At 39.8% G+C, this 10,660-nt stretch overlaps 1 pseudogene; it reads left to right on the top strand.

Moving 5' to 3' along the window:
- Positions 1-220: 220 nt before the first annotated feature.
- Positions 221-1,601, top strand: LOC126061415 (UV excision repair protein RAD23 homolog B-like; annotated as a pseudogene).
- Positions 1,602-10,660: the final 9,059 nt, after the last annotated feature.

Here is a 10,660-nt window from a genome sequence, read left to right as displayed (position 1 = left end):
ACGCTGGACTCTTGGAAGGCTCCAGGGCAGAGTCAGTGGCATGGCCCTGCGCCGTGGCTGAGGGACAGGCCTCTCCACAGGGCGAATGTGACTAACCACTGTCCCCACCGATTTCCTCCTGAGGGCGGAAGAAGCATTGGTGAACCTGGGGCCAGGCCAGGCCACAGACCCTGCCCAGTGCCCAGGAGTCACCCTGGCAGTGGGGCTACTCAATGGCACCATGCAGGTCACCCTGAAGACCCTCCAGCAGCAGACCATTAAAATAGGTACGAACCCTGAGAATACTGTGAAAGCACTGAAAAGGAAGATTAAATCTGAAAACGGGAAAGATGCCTTTCTGGTGCAGGCCAAAAATTAATTTACACAGGCAAAATCCTCACTGATACTATTCTCAAATATAAAATTGGTGAGAAAAATTTTTGTGGTGGCTGTAGTGACAAAACCTAGAGCAATGACAACATCAGCACCAGCGACAACTCAGCAATCACTTTCTGCCACCATTACTGCAGTTAGCTCCCCTGCTGCAGCAGCTGTGGTTCAGGCCCAGCCCTGGCCCTGCTTTGGGCCCCACTTCCACACCTACATCCATCACTCCAACGTCAACAACAGCGTCTTCTGAGCTTGAACCTGCGAGCACTACTAAACAAGAGCAGCCTGCTGAAACGCCAGCAGAAACATCAGTGGCTACTAGTCCGACATCAGTGGAGAGTAATCAGGAGATTCTTCTCGGTCAAACCTTTTTGAACACGCGCCAAGGGCAGTTGAGATAGGTCAGTCCTATGAGAATATGGAAACTGAGATCATCTCCACGGGCTTTGAACAAAAGCAAGTAATTGCAGCTCTGAGAGCCAATTTCAACAACCCTGACTGAACAGTGGAGTATCTCTTAATAGGAATCCCTGACAGTCAGGATGTGGTTGACTCCCTTCAAGCAGCTAGTACTGGGGGACCTCAGTCTTCAGCAGTGTCTGCACTGCAGCAAGTGTGACAGCAATGACTACAAGTTCTGGAGGAAATCTCTTTGAATTTTTATGGAATCAACCTCAGTTCTGACAGATGACATAAATTATTCTATAGAATCCTTCTCTGCTTCCAGTACGGCTGCAATGGATAGGTTGAAAGAATCCTCAATTACTGCAGCAAATGAGAAAACACAAAAAAAAAAAAAACCCAAACCACTTGCAGTCGTCCAGTGGGTTCTGACTTATAGAGACCTATAGGGACAGAGTAGAACTACTTCATAGGGTTTCCATAGAGGAGCTGATGGATTTGAACTGCCCACCTTTTGGTTAGCAGTCCAGTTCTTAATCACTTCAGCACCAGGGCCAACACCAGGGACATTTTATTCAGATGTTAAGTGAGCCAGTTCAAGAAGCTCCTGGTCAGGGAGGAGGGGGTGGAGTTGGCCATGGAGGAACTACAGAAGCTGAAAGTGTTCATATGAACTACATCCAAGTAACACCTCAGGAAAAAAAAAGCTACAGAATGTTAAAGACGTTAGGATTTCCTGAAGGACTTGTGTTATGAGCATATTTGCTTGTGAGAAGAATGAGAATTTGGGTGCCAATTTTCTTCTACAGCGAAACTTTGATGAAGAGTGAAAATAACTTCTTCCCCCCCCCCCCCACTTCACTCCACTGCATTACAGTATCTCTGTTCACTGGATTGTCTGGGGTGATTTGGGCTCACCTCCAAATCTGACCACAATACTTGGTATAAGGTAGGAGATTGCTGGGGGTAGAAAGGGAGGAATATAGGATATAACCCATAAAAACTCGTTGCTGTCAAATCAATTCTGACTCATAGTGACCCTATAGAACAGAGTAGAACTGCCCCATAGGGTTTCCAAGGAGCACCTGGTAGATTCAAACTGCCAACCTTTTGGTTAGGAGCCATAGCTCTTAACTACTATAGCACCGGGGTTTCCATAGGACATAGGTCAGGGATAAATATAATACATGTCTGCTTACATTAGCAGATGCCAAAATCCACAAATTGTATAAAATATTATACAACCAAAAATCAGTTTTTGCTGGTCTTTATTTCTTCTATAAAACAGTGGGTAACTTTTCCTAGCTTTCACTCTTTTTTTAGTGTAATAAATCCAGAAATTTAGTGTAAAGCCCTGGTTTGTTTTTCTTTGACCTCACATTGGTGTCAGAAAGAATCTTTGCTACCTAGAATCTACAGTTCTTATTTCATGGCAACACTGGATAATGGCTTGTTGAAATTAGAAAAAAAATTTGGAGCAACTGTAAAACAGAAATGCCAAATTATTGATGGTTGCTGTAGTTGTTTCAAATAAGTGTAAAATTAATGTACAAGGAAACCCATTCTCTCATGTTAAATACTTGAGGGAAGGGAGGGAGAAGGGAAGCCTTTTCTTAAAATGAAAATAATTACTGATTTTTTTTAACATTTCTTGATCATTGAATGTGTGACCCTTCTAACATAATCTGAGAAGCTGTACAAGTATTAAAAAAAAAAAAAATGTATAGGAGGAGTTATTTCCTTGTTTACACTTTTTTGTTTGGGGGAAAAAATGGTTAGTATATAATTAACTGTTTACTTCATTGTTATATTGCAGTAAAAGTTTTAAAACAACCATTGCATGTTTGCTATGGATATAGCCCTTTGTGAAATGTGCACTTTTGGGACCAATGGGGAAATGCAGCACTTACTCTCCCTCTCTCTTCCCCTTCCCTCAGCAGAAATGTGTTTATTAGCAAGCTGTGAGTTCAAACTGCTGCTGTTTTTTAAACCACAAAATGCTGATTTGGCAAAAAATTGATGCTAAGTTTTCAGAACTAGGTTTCTGGGTCAAGGGGTATACAAGAAAAAAATCCGTATAGAAGTGTTGGTATTTATTTGGGGTTTTTTAATCTCTCTTTTTTTTTTCTTTTGATTCTCCTTCATTAGTATTATTATTTGATCACAAAGAAGGGGCAGTGATCTACTCATTCAATTTTTTAAAATGTGTTATGCCTGAATATAAACAAGTGTATTTAAAGAAATAATTTTTTCCTACCATCTGATACTGAGTAAGAAGGTGAATGTGCACAGATTTTTCCCTGCATAATGTTGCAATATTCTGAGCACAGGTTGATCGTGATTGTTAAGCCCTGATTGTCACATCATGCACTCATAAGCTGTCACTTATATTTCCCCACAGTTTTATCATGTAGTTTAATTTTCATGTGTTTATTCCATAAATATGATAAGTCTTTGGACTTTGTGTTACCTGTATGTTTTATGGAACATGTATAATGTCTCAGGAGAACAAAACAACAATTTGTTTTAAAAAAAAAAGTTGTTTCCACATTCAAAATCAACCTTGTTCCCTGAACTCTTGTACCATCTAATAAGATTCTTTCGTTCTCAAACTGTGAACGGACTAATTAAGTAGTACGACTATATATCGTCACAAAAATGTGCTTAGATTGCTAAAAACATAGAGATAAAGTGGTAAGTACAAGATCAACTTGTGATTTTTATAGGCAATAAAAATTTACATATGAATTATTTCCTAGCAATGAGGAGATAGGCAAATGTTCCATTAAATTAACTCAGACTGTAATAATTAAAAATTTTACACCTGCACCATTAACAAAGATAAATTGCTAATTGCCATTTCTAGCTTTTTCCTGAGATTAACATTACAGTGTGTTAAGTACAATTTTACAAGCCTACCCCAAAAAATAAATTCCACAGCAATTTCCAGGAATTATAGGAGTGGATGATATGTTTTATTTAAGTCTTCTTTTCTAACACCAATAAGAGACTGACTATTACGTAAAGATGTTAAGAGCACTGTGGACATTCAGCCTATATATAGGACTCCAAAAGGAGCGTATTTTATACCAGAATTTCATGGATATGGCTAAAGAGATTGCTATTTCTTCCAGCCTTCTTTAGGATCATGCTATAAAATCACGGAAAATGCAGCAAAATAGAGACCACACTGTATGTAAAGGCATCCAAATTCTCTTTAACAAAAATTAACAGTGTTGACAAAACTAAAAAACATTTGCCCTACTGGCCACTAGTTTCCAAATTCTGGCTTATCATTAGTATAATAATTTTGTTTTAAACTTAAGTTTTTGAACAAAATCCATTCCTGCCTGTACAAAGAAAGAAAACATGCATAAACTCGTAGTTTTTGAACTTGAGTTTAGATAAGAATTATCTATATAAGTAAATTATTAACAAAGGTGGCTTCCTGGGGACCACCTCTCTAGATTATTAATTCAGCAAATCTGGGGGGAAGGTCCCTGAAGAAGGTGGCTCAAGCTTCCACAAAGCTCCATGGATTACGGTGGATTCATTTGATCCAGCTAATTTTGAGAGGGAGTTAATCCAATTATGAGTGACTTCAAGGAATCAATCTTACATGATGTTGAAAGTTTCAACTTATGAGTCATTTCCACATCCCATCTCTAAAGTCTTATACAATTTTATTTCAAGCAAATATAATCAAATAACTCATTTTTACTTTCTATCAAAGATCAACATTTTTTTTTTAAGATAGCAAAGAAATTTTTGAAAGCCTGGTTTTTGGAATTAGTCTGGGCTTTCAGTTTCATATTCTGTCATTTATAAGTTGATGATCTCAGGCAGGTTACTGTTACTTTGCCATCTGTAAAATGGAAAAAAAAAATAAGAGATCCTACCTCATAGTTCCACCACGCATCTGTTAGTTTGTCCTATTGTGGTGGTTTGCATGTTACTGTGGTACTAGAAGCTTGGCCACCAGTAATTTAATACTAGCAGAGTCACGCTTGGTGGACAAGTTTCGACTGAGCTTCCAGACTAAGACAGACTATGCAGAAGGACCTGGTAGTCTACTCCCCCCCCCAAAAAAAAATGGCCAGTGAAAACCTTATAAATAGCAGTAGAACATTGGCTGATATTGTGCCAGAAAACAAGGCCCTCAGGTTGGAAGGTACTCAAAATACAACTAGGAAAGGGCTGCCTCCTCAAAGTGGGGTCAAAATTAAAGACATGGATGGAATCAAGCTTTCAGGATCTTATTTGCTGAAGCACATGACTAAAAATGAGAAGAAACAGCTGTAAACATTCACTAAGAATTAGAAAGTGGAATGTACAAAGTATGAATCTAGGAAAATTAGGACTTTTGAAAAATGAAATGGATCTCATAAAGGTCGATATCCTAGGCTTTAGTGAGCTGAAATGGACTGGTGTTGGCCATTTTGAGTCAGACAATCAAGTGGTCTACTATGCCAGGAATGGCAAAATTGAAGGGGAATTACATCGCATTCATAGTCAAAAAGAACATTTCGAGATCTATACTGAAGTGTCAACACTGTCAGTGGTAGGATAATATTCTTATGCCTACAAGGAAGATCAGTTAATTCGATTATTATTTAAATTTACAGCACAACCACTAATGCCAATGATTAGAAAATTCAAGATTTTTTTCCAACTTCTCCAGTCTGGTATTGATCAAGCATACAATCAAGATGTATTGGTGATTACTAGTGATTGGGACGCTAATGTTAGAAATGAAGGAGAAGAGCTGGTAGTTGAAAAGTATGGCCTTGGTGATAGAAATGATGCCAGAGATCAAATAAGACAATTTTGCAAGACCAATGACTTCTTCCTTGCAAATACCCTTTTTCAATTATACATGTGGACCTCACCGGAAGGAATATACAGGAATCAAATTGACCACTTCAATGGAAAGAGATGATGGAAAAGCTCAATATCATCAATCAGAACCAGGCCAGGGCCCAACTACAGAACAGACCATCAATTGTTCATATGCAAATTCAAGTTGAAGCTGCAGAAAATTAAACAAGTCCACAAGAGCCAAAATACAGACTTTAGTATATCCCACCTGAATTTCGAGACCAACTCAAGAATAGATGTGACACGTTGAACACTAATGACCAAAGACTAGATAAGTTGTGTGGGAAGACATCAAGGACATCATACATGAAGAAAGCAAGAGGTCATTAGAAAGACAAGAAAGAAAGAAAAGACCAAAATGGATGTCAGAACACACTCTGAAACTTGCTCTTGAACGTAGAGTAGCTAAAGCCAATGGAAGAAATGATGAAGTTAAAGTGCTGAACAGAATATTCGAAGGGCGGCTTGTGAAGGAAAAGTAAAATATTATAGTGAAATGTCCAAATATCTGGAGTTAAAAAAACAAAAGGGAAGAACACACGTGGCATTTTGCAAACAGAAAGAACTGAAGAGAAAATTAAAGCCTAGAGATGCAATTTGGAAGGATTCTATGGGCAAAATATTGAAAGAAGCACGAAACATCAAAAGCCAAGAGAAAGAATGCACCAAGTCATTGTACAAAAAGAACTGGTTGACGTTCAGCCATTTCAAGTGGTAGCATATGATCAAAAACAGATGGTATTGAAGGAAGATGTCCAAGCTACTCTGAAGCTATTGGTGAAAAACAAGGCTCCAGGAATTGACGAAATGACAATTGAGGTGTTTCAGCAAACAGATGCAGCAATGGAGGTGCTCACCACTCTATGTCAAGAAATTTGGAAGACAGTTACTTGGTCAACCAAGTGGAAGAGATCCATATTTGTGTCCTTTGCAAAGAAAGGTGATCCAACAGAATATGAAAATCATTTAACAATATCATTAATATCGCATACAATTTAAATTTTGCTGATAATCATTCAAAAGTAGTTGCATAAGTACATCAGCAGGGAAATTCCAGAAATTCAAGCTGGTTTCAGAAGAGGACGTGGAAAGAGGGACATCATTGGTGATGTCAGATGGATCCTGCTGAAAGCAGAAAATACCAGAAAGAAGTTTACCTGTGTTTTATTGTCTATGCAAAGGCGTTGTACTATGTGGATCATAGCAAATTATAGATAACATTGCAAAGAATGGAAGTCCCAGAACACCAAAATGTGCTTAAGTGGAACATGTACTTAGGCCAAAAAGCTGCTGTTAGAACAGAAAATGGGATGCTGCATGGTTTAAAGTCAGGAAAGGTTTGTGTCAGGGCTGTATCCTTTCACCATCTTATTCAATCTGTATGCTGAGAAAACAATCCGAAAAGCTGGACTGTGTGAAGAAGAATGTCGTACCAGGATTGGCAGAAGATTCATTAACAACCTGTGATTTGTAGATGATAAAACCTTACTTGCTGAAAGTGAAAAGTACTTGAAAGATTTACTGATGAAGATCAAAGACCACAGCCTTCAGTATGGATTATACCTTAATATAAAGAAAACAAAAATCCTTGCAACTAGACAAAAAACAATATCATGATGAATGGAGAAAAAACTGACATTATCAAAGATTTCATTTTACTTGGATTCACAATCAATGACCATGGAAGAAGCAGTCAGGAAGTCAAATGATGTCTTGTATTGGGCAAATCTATTCCAAAAGGCCTTTTTTTAGTGTTAAAAAGCACAGATGTCACTTTGAGGAATAAGGTGTTCCTGACCCAAGCCATGATATTGTCAATCACCTCATATGCAAGCAAAAGCTGGACAATGAATAAAGAAGACCGAAGAAGTGGTGCCTTTGACTTATAGTTTTGGTGAAGAATATTGAATATACCACGGACTACCAGAAGAACCAACAAATCTGTATTGGAAGAAATACAGCCAGAGTGCCCAATGGAAACAAGGATGGTGAGACTTTGGACATGTTATGGGGAGTGATCAGTCACTGGTGAAGAACATCATGCTTGGTAAAGTAGAGGATCATCGGGTAACCCGACCCTGTCAATGCCAGTACATTTCCAATAGTCTATCTAGCCTAAGCCAGATTTGACCCACCATGCAAGCACAGAAGGGCCAGCTGTGACTGCTAATTGACTTAAACAGAGGATGCAGCAACAGGTAGAATGAATGAAAAGGAAAATCAGCACCCAGACTCTATTCTGAAGTGAGAGGTCTGACAAAAACCACATGGTACCAGGATTGGTACCTCCTATTTCTTGGCTGCCTTCTAGAATTTTCCTTCCCCTTTATGCCTGCATGGCCATCAACTTGCTGCCCAAATCACATATAAGCCCTGATTCCCTGTAGCTCAGGGAGCCAGATCTGAGGAACTTCCTCCCGTCTCCTTGCTCTGTGCATTGCGATAAAGTTACTTTCTGTTTCTCAAAGACCAACATCAAGATAATTGGCAAGTTTGAGCACACCAGACAAAGAGCCACCTTCTAGGGTTCAGTAACAATCAGAGAAGAGGAAGTCCCTCAAAAAGATGGATTGACACCATGACTGCAACGATGGCTTCAAAAGTAACAAAGATTGTGAGAATGGCACAGGACCAGGCAGTGCTTCGTCCTGTTGCAGATAGGGTTATTATGAGTTGGAACCCACTGGATGATTCCTAACAAAAACTACCTTAGAGTTGGGTTCTGAGCAGTAAATAAGATAATGTATTTAAAGCATTTATGATACAAGATACAGAGTAATAAATACTTAAAAAGTGAGATTTTTTTTTAAAGAGTTAAAAAACTATTCATTCCTTTTGCTACCAATGAAATTACTATGCATAAAAATATTTTAAAAATATCAAATTAAAAAAAAATTCTTGAGAGGTGGAACCAAGATGGCGGAATAGACAGACTCTTCAGGTGAGCCCCCTTTACAACAAAACCCCCCCCAAAAGTGAAACGAGTATATTTGTGACAAGATGGGAGCCCTGAGCATCAAAGGCAAGCTTAGACAATGAACTGAGGGGCGGGGGGGGGGGAGGGGGAGACTGTTCAGAAGCACAAAGGGGTTTTTGGACCTGAATTGTCAGGAGCCCTCAGGCACCATTCCGAGAGCTGTGGTGGCAGGGGGCTGATACTAGAGTTCGGCTGCAGTTTCCTCAGGGAGAAGCAGCGAGCCACGCAGCCCACTCATAACTCCGGAACCTGAGAAGAACAGCGCTCTTGGTGAAAGCTAAGTACTTTCGCATATTTTACAGTGCCCCCCCCCCCCCCACCGCCGAGCCAGCTTTGGCGGAATCCCTGGGCCTGAGATAGGCCCTTCTGAGCACCTAGAGCCATCCTCCCAGCCTTGGGGAAGGAAAAAATTGGCAACTGGGGGGAAAGATAATAATTTGCTAGCTCCACTAAGCAGGGGAGCTCAGGACAGAAGTGGCTCCTGTCCAGGCATAAACCATCGGTAGACCTCGAGCACTTTTCCCTTCTGCATGGACCTGCGTGGGTCTATTCCTGGAGAATAGGCCCTCGTGGGCAAACTGCAGCCATTTCAGCTGTGCGGAGGAGAGGTGGGTGTTTGACGTATGACATTGCTTTGCCTATTAAACAAAGTCCTCACCTACCCACGTCAGGGACGTAAGGACTGGTAGCTACACTCAGCTCACTCAGCCACCCACGACAGGGGTCCAAAGATAACTGGTACCTCCCAGTCCTTACAACCAAAAACTTTGGGTGCCATGGTCCATCTGCAGATCCCACCCACCTGCACGTTCTAGGGTACAGGAACACGTTTTCCTCAGAGTCACTCAGAGGTCAGTTCTCAGCCCCCTGCCTTGTTCAGAGCGTGACCCCCTGCTGCAATCAGATACCTGTATATATCCCAATCACCCCTGCCCCTCTAAGACTGTAGGACAGAGCCTGTACCACATATTTGATGATCAGCTACCTGGAAACCTGAGCTGGATTCACACAAGAAAACTGAATGGGCTTCTAGACTGATATACCTGATAACAGCTCGAGCCAGCTGCGGACAGGACATCAGAGCTCTAAAGGTGAATATAACCAAGCTAGCTCACTCAAGCAACCCCTAGGGGTATACCAAAACAAAACAAAGCAAGCAGCTATAACACAGTAAGCAAGCATAAACTAATACAATAACATAGATGGCTCAGAGACAACAGCAAATATCAAGTCACATAAAGAAACAGACCATGATAACCTCAACAGGCTCTCAAAACAAAAAATCCAGGGATCTTCTAGATGAAAGTGCATTCCTGGAATTACCAGAGCCAGAATACAAAAGTTTAATATACAGAACCCTTCAAGACATCAGGAAGGAAATGAGGCAATACGTAGAACAAGCCAAGGAACACAAAGATAAAGCAATTAAAGAAATTAGAAAGATTATTCAGGAACATAATGAAAGGTTCAATAAGCTGGAAAAATCCATAGACAGACAGCAATCAGAAATTCAGAAGATTAACAATAAAATTACAGAATTAAGCAACTCAATAGAAAGAGGAACAGAACTGAGCAAGTAAAACCTAGAATTTCTGAACTCAAAGATAAATCACTTGGCAATAATATATTTGAGGAAAATCAGCTAGAAGAATTAAAAAAAAAATGAAGAAACCTTAAGAATCATGTGGGGCTCTATCAAAAGGAACAACCTCCGAGTGATTGGAGTACCAGGAAAGGAAGGGATAACAGAAAATACAGACAGAATTGTTGAAGATTTGTTGGCAGAAAACTTCCCTGATATTGTGAAAGATGAGAAGATATCTATCCAAGATGCTCATCAAGCTTCACATAAGGCAGATCTTAAAAGAAAGTCACCAAGACATATTATAATCAAGCTTGCCAAAACCAAAGATAGAGAATTATAATAGCAGTGAGGGATAAACGAAAAGTCACCTACAAAGGAGAGATAATAAGAATAAGCTTGGACTACTCTGCAGAAACCATGCAAGCAAGAAGGCAATGGAATGACATATT

The sequence above is a fragment of the Elephas maximus genome, chromosome 2, assembly GCF_024166365.1.
Source record: "Elephas maximus indicus isolate mEleMax1 chromosome 2, mEleMax1 primary haplotype, whole genome shotgun sequence".
In the NCBI taxonomy this organism is placed as follows: Eukaryota; Metazoa; Chordata; class Mammalia; order Proboscidea; family Elephantidae; genus Elephas; species Elephas maximus.
This window is presented reverse-complemented; position numbering and strand designations above follow the sequence as displayed.